This window comes from Lepisosteus oculatus, chromosome 12, assembly GCF_040954835.1.
Source record: "Lepisosteus oculatus isolate fLepOcu1 chromosome 12, fLepOcu1.hap2, whole genome shotgun sequence".
Taxonomy (NCBI): Eukaryota; Metazoa; Chordata; class Actinopteri; order Semionotiformes; family Lepisosteidae; genus Lepisosteus; species Lepisosteus oculatus.
The window spans coordinates 1034546-1047341 of record NC_090707.1 but is presented as its reverse complement, the minus strand read 5'-3'; the positions used below and the strand labels follow the sequence as shown (position 1 = coordinate 1047341).

At 37.5% G+C, this 12796-nt stretch overlaps 1 long non-coding RNA gene across 1 annotated transcript; it reads left to right on the top strand.

The window, feature by feature from the left end:
- The first annotated feature begins 6738 nt into the window (after window positions 1-6738).
- Window positions 6739-11565, top strand: LOC107078735 (uncharacterized). The gene is made up of 3 exons (XR_001479701.2): window positions 6739-7034; window positions 10219-10434; window positions 10578-11565. It is a non-coding gene; the product is annotated as an uncharacterized lncRNA (long non-coding RNA).
- Window positions 11566-12796: the final 1231 nt, after the last annotated feature.

The following is a 12796-nucleotide window of genomic DNA, read 5'->3' as shown; positions in this document are numbered from 1 at the left end:
GACATGAAATGCTGACGACTCTCACACCTGTGCCTGTCTTGTGTTTGGCAGCACACACACATACCTGCTTCTGCATTGTTTGCCTGCATGTGAAACGTGCCTTGAGGCCAACTGTCTCTCACCTGTACCTTTTTAACTGTTACAAGCCTCAACCTGAACTGGCAAACACTACAGTCCACTTTGTGCCAAAACCCATGTTTACAAAGGGAAGATTATACCTTTAAATTCCTTTTTTGTGTTGCCTGAAATCTGTCTGTTGTTTAAATACAGATCTTTTTATTCGTGTACACACATATAATGTATACTGTATGTCTCTATATGAATATGCTAGACTCCAACTAAATTCATTATAGTGATGAGGTTTAGAGGTGATTTAGCATGTAAATCCAGATAGATATTTTGTATTTTTATACAAAATCTGACAAAAGAGTTTAGAAATTAGAACAGAATCTTATCACTTTATGTACAGTATGTTTTTTTTACAAAAATAAGATTATTATTGTACTATTGATAATAAGGTGATTATTCATGATTAAGAACTCCACTTGTTGTGACAGATAGCAACTTGACTGAATGGCTCATCCTGATTTGACAACATTCCAGTGGGACAACACGTCCTGCTGCCTGGTAAGCAACAACAACTTTGCTGAGATAAGAATGTGGAAATCTTGCCTTTGATTCCCTACACTCCAGATTTCAGGCCCACTTAACATTTGTGTGGACAATGTGTGGTAGCTAAGGCTCAGAGATCAGTGCTTATGGCTTTCCAGGTTCTGTGAGAGGAGCTGCACTCAAAGTATGTGAAGATATTAAGCATATATTGCAGATGTTAAGCTTGTATTGATTCCAGTGGTGGCTACACATACAACTCTAACATGTCTTACATCATCAAACAAGGGAGCGTTACTTATGTCCTTTAACCATATTACTGTATATACTGTAGTGCATTATGCAATGGTAAAGTGGGGAACTTGGTAATATGCGAGATTGGCTATTCATGACAGTTCTCTGCACCAAACCCTCGTGAATGTCGAGGAAGAATCAGAGGAGGAAGGGCCTTGCCAACTTGGCGCCTGAGAGTGGGGACATATTGCCTGTTGCTCCTCGTCTGTACTGAACTGTGAACTTGATATCCAGTTAATGGAAATATATTTACCATCAGAAATTATATCTTCACCCACCTTTGTAAGTTCCCTTTAGGAATCAGTGAGAGCCTAATGACTCTTTGTCTCTAATTAACAGGGAACCAATATGCCACTGGTCTGTATTCAGACACAATACCAAGAAAAATATCTTTGTGGAATCTGAAATTTACTGAAATGGACTTTAATGGACTTTTAATAGTGACTATATCTGAACAGTGTGGATTGAGAAATATATTAAATCGTTTTTTATATTTTTGCTATCACTGCCTGTATGGGATGGCCAGGAATGTCTTTTCCACCACTTGCTAACAGCAGGTTGGCTGTTAGGGTAGACCTGGACATGGCGTATAAGATCTGAGGTCAAGCCAGTCTGCCTCTTTTTCTCTGCTCTCTTAATTTCCTCACATTCCTCGGAGTGACCATGGAAGAGAGCTGACTAAATTTAGGGGTAACAGGCTTGCATTTCTCTGTATAGTTGGGGGAACATTAATTTCCTCTTTGTCAGGCAAAGTCCTGTCCCTGGGGATATTGGGAGATAAATGTTTCTCAGAATAGTGTTTGAGTGCTAGAGAGGGCATACTATCCTGTGAAGGGTCTTAGCCGGGAAACCAACTTTCCCTTCGGAATCTTCCAACTTTCTTCTTGCTGCTGTAGGTTTGGTCCTCCTCTGAGAGCACAAGCTCAAGTGAGAACAGATGTGGACTGTAATAGGCCTGGGCTCGGGCTCTGCCTACTTCTCTAAATAATTTGTAGCTGGTAGCTGGTGTAATGGTGTTGTGTTGCAGATACCTATTTGTTTTTCTCTGCTGTCTTTTTCATGTCTCCACTACTTCACTGTGCTGGGAAAAAGAAACCATCCTCATGACAGTGCTCAATATCTCACGACAACGTCTGTGGTGCGTATAATTGTTAACTTTTATTTTGTTTGATAATAAAGCAAGCTGCTGTCCGACCTGATTTTATCACTCAAGATTTAATCATTAATTTGTTTACATCCCCCATGTGGTAAATCTATGTATTCAGCACATCTTTTGACAAAGTTGAATGAATAAATATAATAAAATATAAAAATTAAAAATGCTGATGTACTAATGTGCTAATGCTAATTTTGTTTTCTAAATTGACTTTAGCTCATACTAATGCACAATGGAAGCTCAGCAGTTTAATTAAAACATTGGGCACATGCATGATTTTGAGAACATTGTGTGCAGATAAATTATTTAAATTGTATTGTTCCTCAGTACAACAAAATACCAGGCTCAAGTCATGATTTTATGGAAACGTCAGCTGTTCTGTGTTACTGTTTGTACTGTATATGTGTGGCGGAGCTAGTTGGGACACGGTGACGTCAGCGCCCTCCCTGCGCGTAGCAGGGACCTCGGCTGCCAGGGCTGGGGGAGGTCTCCTTCAGCTCATGCCGCTGGTTCCTTGTTGCGTTATGGGGCGACCTGGGTTTGCACCCCAAAACGAAACGGGTGGCAGAGGGCATGAGCCTGCGCGGCACCGCCAGGGTCGCATATGTAGGAGTTAAAATTGTTAAAATTACTTAATTTAGAATACATATACAAAAATCTACTCAAAACAACTTTAATTAATGCTGGAACAGTGAAAAATACAATCGTGTAGATTGAATAATGTCGTTTTCTTCATTGCTATCAGCATAATTCAAGGCAGCCTGGTCTATGACAGAGGTTGCCTAGAGTATAAGATTATCAGCTTAAGCAATCGACACACTAGTTCAGACAACCAGGAAATGTTGTTCTGCGAGGGACAGGCAACATCCTGGAAGACAAAGGGTCACCACTTTGTCCCAGGACCGTCACATCTGTCTGATCCATCTGTGACAGCAGGAGCTCCAGTTTGAGAATTTCCAAGATGAAATAACCCACGCATCAGCAGAATGACTGTAGCTCACTCTGTGCATGCAAATGATCTGCATGCTTGGGGGCCTTTCAGGGTTAACCCTGACAGCTGAGAACCAAAATCTTCATCTTCTGTGGCCCTTTGAACATCAGAGGTGGCAGCTCAGAGAGATATGGGGTGTTTTATTCACTGATGAATGCCATCTTGCACTTGACAGACCTCATGGAAGAACATTATGCTGACTGCTGCATTTTTAAGCCAATCATGACCAGCCAGCTTTCAGCACCTCAGGAAGAGTGGCAGAACATCCCAGAGTCACTGTCCAGAGGCTATGTTTCAATGCTGCCAATTACATATTAATGCTCCAGGAGTCATACTCAATTCTAACTTTGTAATGTTGACAGTTTTGGATTTTGTACAATTCATTCAAGACTTTTGATAAGCATTTTTTATCTTTTTGTTTTAATCTGTGTTGAAAGCATTTGAATAAATCTATTAGAACTGATCCTTCCTTTTCTTTTATTTATTTGTACACATGTACAGTACATGGTGTATATACTGTATGTTTGTAAATTTGATTTTCCTTCTTACCTTCAATCCTGAATTGTAGAGATTGGTCTTCCTGGTGGTTTTTGTGTATTGAATTCCTTAATTCTGTTATGTTAGTAGATTAATAGATATTGAGATATCTTTGTTATGGATATGTCTTTTTTGATAATAGTGTATTCAAGCCGACATTAAAAGTGGGCTCTGATGAAGGAATGTGCTTTTAAAGGGAAGGCTTTAAGGATTCCTGCCTTTTATCAAAGCGGCTCTGTTTTACCTTTGCTGTGGTCTATATTTATAGGTATAAGCTTGTATTTGCATGCATTCTCCGTAAACTCCACACAAGAGAAAATTAAGCAAAAGAAAAAGCTCAGATTGCTGGAACTAAACACACACATTTCTGCATGTTATCTGTGCCAGTAGACAATGCCTGCCAGATGAGCAGAGAGGCAGGCTTTATCCCCTCCTCTCTTTCATCCGAAATGCCTCTAGTTTGCTGAATGTAAAACCTCCCTCAGCCCTCAGCAATTGTCTACAGAGGGCTGCTATACAGTATCCACCTCTGATGTAACAGCTTAGAAATTCCTTTACTGTTCTGCTAAATGTAGTGTCATCTTAAAAAGATCAGCATCTTGCTGTGGCATTCTCTCATTGGTGATGTACTGTAACACCTTAACAACACAGTTTTTCCCATTTTATGCTTCAGGGGTTGTAGTGTACAGACTTGTGAGGGCAGTGGAGAGGATTTCACTGCCATTAATTCCATATTAATGTTACAAAAAAGTTGTGTATAGCTTACAAGACCAAATGTGTGTTAAGTAAATTGCACTACTCTCTTAAATAAAAAAAACATTACTTGTAAATGCTTCCCAATAAACTTCAATAGGCATTGTACTTTCAGTATAGGAAAACTTGTTACAACATGGATCTGAAGGCAGTGCTTGCAGTTGAATGAATGTCACCAGTTTGGCTGTTTAGTGCTACAGTTATATAAAGAATCTGTCATTTAGGTCTTCTGAAACTATATGCTTTAATTACTCCCTGTAGGTTACTGATAACAAATTATTTTTTATTTTTCAAGATAAACATTTTCCAGATTTTGCTACAAAGCCCAACCGTTTCCTAATCTGTCAGGATTAGTATTTTCATAAAAAAATATTTGAATTCTGTATTATGCCAAGAGGGTTTTTGTTCTAATTATTATAATTATTTAGACCACTAAAAATCCATTACACTCATTAAATCAGACTCATGTAGACCAACACAGTTGTTTATAAAAGCACTTTGCCATGTGCAGATCTTCACCTCTGCCTTTCTTTGGATTGGCAGCCATAGACATGCCTGTGACAGGACAGCAGAGCAGTTAATACACAGAAGTGATACTCAGACCTGTAATGAAAAAGAGTGCAGTTTTTTAAAATTGCATAGGTAGAATTCTGGAACAATTGAAATAAAAAGTAAAAGAAAAACATTCTTGCATTGCATTAATCTTCATAAACATAATCAAGGCATATTACTTCATACTGTAGGTGTACCAAGCAATCACCTAAACCAGTACAATGAAACATAAAGAATAAGACACTAATTGCAATACCATGTACTTCCCTTCCTTCAATCATTAATGAATATTTTGCTGATTGGGTGCATGACACTCTGTCTCCCTCTTTATACTATATATATTTATACTGTAAGAAGTAATTACTAATTCATAAATACATGAACAATGTAAAAACACTGTATGGTTTCTTTGAGACACATTTTCAAATAATTTTTTTATAGGACTAAAGGTCATCAGAAATGTTGCTATAAACTGTAACACTTTTATGCCATTCCAAATACCTGTTAGATATGAAGGGGTATTTGTGTTAGATCATCAAAGCTTGCCAGGGATTTTGATTCAATCATTCTGATCACAAGCAAAGACAGAGACAGGGAATCCTCTATTAGAAATAATTGTTGAAATAATATTTCCAACTGGATGTCAAGGACTTCATTACACCATTTTTAAAAGTCAGATAATAACATTAAGGATGTAATCCTGAGTATTGAAACCTAGAAAAGATTTATCCTTTGATCTAATGTGATGTAAAGTTATATGCATAGTCTTTCATGAATTAAATTCTCTTGTTCTCAAAATAGTAACAAAAAATGTTTGACATTGAAATAATTCCTGTTCACATCATTGTAAGAATGTGTGTGGAGCAGTGTTGGAATGTGTGATGTCCATCCATTTTCTAATTGCTTTATCCAATTCAGCGTCAGGGAGGGGAGCTGGTGTCTGTCCCAGAGAGAAGATACAAACTCCACACAGACAGCACCCCTGTTGTTGAACCCAGGGCCCTGGTCTTGCAAAGCAACAAAGCTCAACGAAAGTCTGACATATCTGTTCTAGATAGCTATTTGGCCAGTGCCACAGAAAAGGAAGTCTTGTTTAAAGTGAAAGCTGCAAATTTAGGGGTGCTGGGGGCATTTCAGCCTTTGTGTTAAGTACCTCAGTTTTACAATTAATAGTTCTAGAGTGCATAGATATACAAACATTACATATATTATGCATTTATTAAGTCATAAAAACCTTCTTGTCATGTGTTTTGCCAGTATTAATATAAGTACAATATGATTGTTGTGTGTAAGAAGGACATGGGCACTGTTTGTTTGTATTTGGTTTGTTTAGATACTGGTTGCTAATCAATTCAAGGATCTCATCCACACATTTCCTAGAATTAGCCATTTCATTACATTAGCATTTCATAGCACTTGTGCATATGACAATAAACTAAAGTGAACCAGGATATCAGCTTTGACAACATGGCTGGGTAGCCTGTTCCACACTCCCACAGTCCTTTGTGTGAAGATGTTATCAATTTTAATTGCAATTTCCATTTGTGTCCTGCAGTTCAAGTTCAGTTCTGATTCTGAAGAAAAATGTTGTTGACTTAGTTGAAAGACTATATGAAAGACTACAGTCTTTAATCAGTTCTCAGTCCTTCACTGTAGGACATTTCTTTGAGCCTGGGAATAATCCTGGTGATTTTCCTTCAGATTGATTAGAAAGAAGCCATATTCTGTGATCAAAATTGTACATTCTGTTAGCCTTACTTCCTCACAGCAGTTGAAAGTGAAAATAATGTGTCTTTATCAATACCTTATTAAGCCTTTTCATAAGTAGAATCTTCAATCTCTGTTTTGTGTTTTTGCTACTTGCACGCATCACCCAGGTATTTAAAAAATAAATCTCATTCACCAGGTGTAATACCAGTGTCAAGAACAATTCTTTCCGGGCCCTATACAGACAACACGATCCGGTTGGTGAGGACACAGTAGGGAGAAAATCATGCAGGAGAAGAGGCTGGAGACAGGGGGGCGTGTCCAAGGCAAGCAGGCGTCTGGGGGAAGTGACGAACAATCAAGGACGAAATCTAAAACAGAAGAGTAGTCCAATGCCAGACGATCCACTCGAAGGACTTAAAAACAAGGAGCCTGGTAGGGACCAGCGGGGGGGGGGGGGGTGAATCAGGAACGAAGGGTTAAAAGCATATCGGAGCCAACCGCAGCAGAACCCCCAGGTTCTCACGAAACGGGATTCAATGAGGAACCTCGGTTAACGTCTGCGGCTGGCTTTTAAGGGGGAACGGAAATCAGAAACAGGTGCAGTTAATGGGGCGAACAGGGAAGGGCTGGAGCGCCCTTAAGAGGAGGAGTAGCGATCGTGACAACTAGTCCAGAGTCCAATCTTTTTGTTTTTGTTTGTACATTCTACAATGTTTACTAGACTTCCATGTTTGGTATCATTTGCTTACTTGTATAATTTGCTAACCACCAGAATCTAGATCACAGAGATATAAATGAGGTAGAACAGTGTTGTTGCTGTAATACATGTACTGTACCTAATCCCAGATGTGTTCGTTCAACCCATTAAGTCCAACATAATCAACTGCTGGTGAATTATAAAAAGAACACCTTAATACTGCACACAAACATGCTTTATGGTATATTTATATTTTATTGAAAGTAAAGTTTTCCGGTGTGCAGTCCTCTTAGATGGTGAAAACAATATGCATTGTACTTGAGAGGACCTTGTAATGGTTGAAGTTAACAGAATTGTCAGTTAACTTCCTCTCATGAAATACCTTTTTGGAGAGTATTACATGGTCAAAAGACAGGGATTTTGTTTCTATGAATTTCTTCTTTTTCTGTTACATTTCCAATTGATGCTTTTAATGTATTGCTCTGGTGACATTCACTGACTTGAGATTTGCTGAAGATAGTATTTGAGTTGCACAGTCTATGTTCGTGCTGTATTTTGATTGTGATTATCTGAAAGACACATTAAACAAGGCAATGAAAGATCTGAAGCATGTCTGTCCCATAAGGCCCCTGATAACCCAATTAGAGGACATAATTAGCAAGGAAGAAACAGCACCTCTAAGCATGTCCTCTAACTACAATTTACCTTATTCATTATTTATTGACTGTTTTGTACAGAGACCTTTTTGCAAAAAAAATAAGGTGGTTATCAAATGCAAAACTATTTTACACATCAACAATTATCAAATATTATATTTCAAAACCATTAGATGTCCAGCTAAAGTGAGAGAGAAAAACTCTGTTTCTTGTACACTGCTTTATTTCTAACAGTGTCATTTCTGCCAGTTCCTCTGAGTGTTACTCAAAGACCCCTGGAGTGATTTCTTTCTTAAATACTTCATTGCTCTATAACATTAACAATTATGATTGTTAATTAAATTCATTGTTTGAGTGTAATTTTTAATCTCTAACTGTCAGAAATTGTAATGAGTTTTAAAACCACTGATAGAAAATGTTTCCTCAAAGAAGCATGGTTTACCATCTCACCATAATTTAGGTAGGAATTCCAAAACGTTACAATTTAGGACATGGGACCCTGGAAAAGGAAACCAAGAACTATTTTAGTAAAATGCATACAATGCATGACATTTATTTCAAAATAATAAAAACAGAATATACTTGTTAAAAACAGATTAAGAGTTTTCAAAAATGAGATAACAAGTTGTAACAGGACTAATTTATTTTTAGACATATAATTGAAACCATACACCCTATATTGTAATAACAAAATCATTCAGGTAGACCTGCAATTGAAAGATAAGCCAGTGCTGAATTTTACCATTAGTGTCCAAACAGGAATCTCCATTATACAAGCAAACATATACAGTACAATTTGTTTTATTCATTATATTTCATTTATAAATGTTCACAAACATACTAGTGTATTGAGATGTTGGGTATAAAAATTACTAAATAACAAACATCCATCCAATAGAAATGATCAAGAAAATGCAATGGTTTTGGGAGGTAGCCATCACATGCCACCACCGACTAGCAAATAAAGATTCCACATAGTATGGTACGCGGTATTGTACAGTACATACACAACGTCACTATAATCTGTTTCTGTGCACAGCTGTTGACATTACACAATCCTAGGAGAATGCAATGGAAGCAAATGCACACATGCATTTCTTAATAAGACCAAGAAAGAAATAAGATCAGGTCACAGGGGAAGCCCTGTATCCCAGATATCTATCACGCCCAGGACACCTAGAGGGCGCTCTACTTCTGTCCTGTTCCTAGTTCCCTGTGATTATTCATGTCTTTGGTTTGTCTTGTTGTGTAGCCTATTTACTTCTTGCTTCTGCTCTGCTCCTCGCATTGAGGTTCGAATGTCCTGAGACCCACCTAGCACCAGGTCACTCCTGTCCTTGGCCTGAGGACATAGGTTTCTATATGGCATTTCCTGAACAGCTGAGCCCGGGCTAACCCCCATCTCGCCGCTACACATAGGGTCTTTTTTGCTCTCCTGCCATTCCACGGTTCATCCCTTCCGACATCCGGGACAATATCACCATGTTTCGGACAGTGTTTTTAGCCATTGATGACCGGGATTCCCAAGTGGCAGAACTGGGCGACTATCCAGAATCTGCCTGGAATGATGGGCTTACACTGGCTAGGGTATTCTGCAGTAGCCACTTAACTGCGACCTCTGGCACTTGGCAGGGCCTGAGAGCTAGTAGAGTTATTAATGAGAGCTGCATCTGCACTCCATTGAATCCTGTCACCTCAGTAGGCACTGTGAGGTCATAGTGTGAAACTGGAGGATGGCTCTGACAGCAAACATATTTGGGGCAAAGAATGTGCACTGATCATACTTCACAAGATCTTGCAAGGATTGTAGCAGTATCACTGTGTCAATGAAGAAATACCAAATCCAAACTGAAAGATAATAAAATGAAGAAAATCAGTCTGTTTCTCTCTAAAGAAATTATTTCTCTGGAAGTTTACAATGTTTTTACTTTTTCTTTTACCATCTTGTTTGTGGTATCATCAGTATAGTCAGGTTATTCCTAAATTCGTAAAGCCCTATTTCACTGTGGGGATGAGAGTCTATTATCAGTGCAGATAATGAAGAATCCTTAAGGCAGTTTTAGAAGATGTTCAGAAGCAGCATTAATTACCAAGAAGATTAGTTATATATGTAGAGAGAAACAGTGATAATAAGAACCAAATGAGCTTACTTAACCTTGTATACTGTCCTATTAGTTTTTTTAGACAATTATGACTAAAAAATAATTTTCTTTATTAACTTTAATAGTCTTTGATTTAATTGAATCTCCTTCTTGCTCCTCAGGATAGTATGAGACATGTTAGAGGACTGAAGGAACAAGAGAAGACAGTGAGAGAAACAAGCAGCAAAGTGCAGGTTTCATTCATTTTCACTGGCAGGTGTATCTACAGTGAAAAGAAGAAACAAGACGTTCTTTAATGTCATCGAAAGATTTTAGAAACTTGAATTACAGTATTGTCAAAATGTTACTGACCACTCTGTAACATAAATATGTTCTTGGTAAGTATAGAAGATAACGTTCCAGTTATTTGAGTTTCCATTGACGTTTTACTGTGAAAGACAGACATTGCATCATTTGAGTTTTCCCTTAGTTTCACCACATTTATATAATGTTCTTTTCTTGCTTTATTATGGTTTCCCAGTGGAGGTACCACAGTTCCTCTGTCTCTCCAAGGCTCACCCTGCGTTCACCCTGCACAAGGGCATCCACAAAGAAATGTTGCTCTGCATCTCTTCAACTACATTTTGACTAAAAAATTTAAGATTAAACAAAGTTAACTGTAACATCATTGTGATACATACAGTATGTTCTTGTTAAAGGCCCACTTGGGCTGGGATCAAAGTTAGATGAATATGCTAAAATATTTCTATCCTAAGTACAGACTTCATTGTAATTTATTTTCGCGCTTATCTGAAACACTGGTCCACGAAAAACAAAATGGCAAATTTAAAGGAAGTCATCATTCTTGCACTGTTAAAGGCGACATTCACCTTGGAAGAGGGCATCAGGTAAATGAATAAATAATAAATAGCCACATCGGCTACACGGCGTTTCTATGGCAACTGTTTTTTCAAATCAATCCCAAGACAAATACTATAATATGTTAACTATATATTAACTGTCTTGCAAAAGTATTTATCATTTACCAATGTTTTTCTTAATACTAAATACTGTATTCGTATTTTTAATACATTATGCTTAATCAAAAGTTGAATTCTTAAACTGAACATTTATTATCTGTAAAACAAAGCAGAAATTAAAATCTGTTGATTGCATTATTAATATTCTATTAACTCCATTTGCTCCTTCTCAATTAGCTAAGGTGCACTGAATTAAGGTTAAAAAAGTGGAAGGTGTATTGTAGCACCTAAACACTGCTTAGAATAGGTTGTGGCTCCAAACTGAGCAGCCAGGCAGGTTGAAAGTTTTTGTTTTTGATTACATTTTTCACTTTAAAATGCGTATACTGTACATCATCTGCATTTTGCAAGACACTGTACCCAAAGTAACTGTAACAAAATAGAACTATATCTGATAAAGTTGTGCATGAAGAAACAAAGTCTTCATATCACTTTGAATTATTGCCATCTCTATATGTATTAGTAAATATGTTTATGTTTTATATATAAATTGCCTTCAACTCACTATACCAATAGTACATTTGTGCATTTTAAATGTAACATCTACCTAATTTCTTTGACTTCCAGTAGTAAATGTAACTGAATCATGTCTAACTAGACTTTTAAAATAAATTAATCCAATCTTTTTTTTCTTTTGGGTTAGGTTAATATGTATTGCAGCAATATATTTTTAGCCTTACTTTTACAAACATGGGTTCTTGGTTGTTAGTTGAGAAGCAATATTGGTTTTGTTACCAAGATATTCCTAACTGTAGCTTCTTATTTTGTAGATTATTCAAAGAACTGGTTTATTTATCCTCTCACCAAGAATATTTTGGTATAAACAAGACCCTAATGGCCTTAAAATACTCTATATCAAAATGCATCTCCCTCCTAATATGAGGAAACCAGCTGACGAAAGGCAAGCCTTATCTGGATGTCAGGCAGATTGTGCTTCCATGCTCCTGTTTAAAGATTAGAAAATGGCAATGGACTGGGTTTCTGCAGATGTGATAGTTGTCATGGTGTTAAACACCAGCATCCAGCGACATGTAGAATTCCTTTACAGGGAATAACTTTCCAGTTATTTTAAGTCTGCAGAGAGATTTTGTCAGGGCTTTCAGTACTCTATTCCTGTATATAGCACTGCTTACAGTATAATATCCTTGGGTGTCTACAAATAAGAAGTTACAAATGAGAAGAGGCCTTTCATCCTGTCTAGCCCGTTTGTAGCTGCTGTTGTGGAGCAGCTGCAGTATCATCCTCAACAACACATTCTGAACTGCATTAACATTCCCCCATTTTCCAGAAACGTTATCCTCTGTCCCATTAGTCTGGACACCTTGTACCTTCCAGGCATTTTCACGCCAGGAAATCAACCACTCTGCATCACTAAAAATGTACAAACCTTCACAGCATCTGCAGGAGTTTCTAAAAGAAATTACAGTCTAGCAGGTTATGTTTGATGTGTCAAATTCATACACATGTATGCTTTATTGTTTCTGAAGACATAAAAATGAGATTGCCACAAGGAGTACTTGTGAAAAGCAAAAGGAATCAAATCAGAATGTTCCCTAGAGCTGGACACCCAGTAACAGCACACAGCCTGGCCCAGGTTTTTAAAAAGTATTCATAAGAAAGTTTTTTTTTTTTCAGACTGGTTGTTGTGCATGATGAATTATTCCCAGAACATGCAAATGTTTTAAATACAGCAAAAAGCAGTGAAGATTTTTAGGTCAAC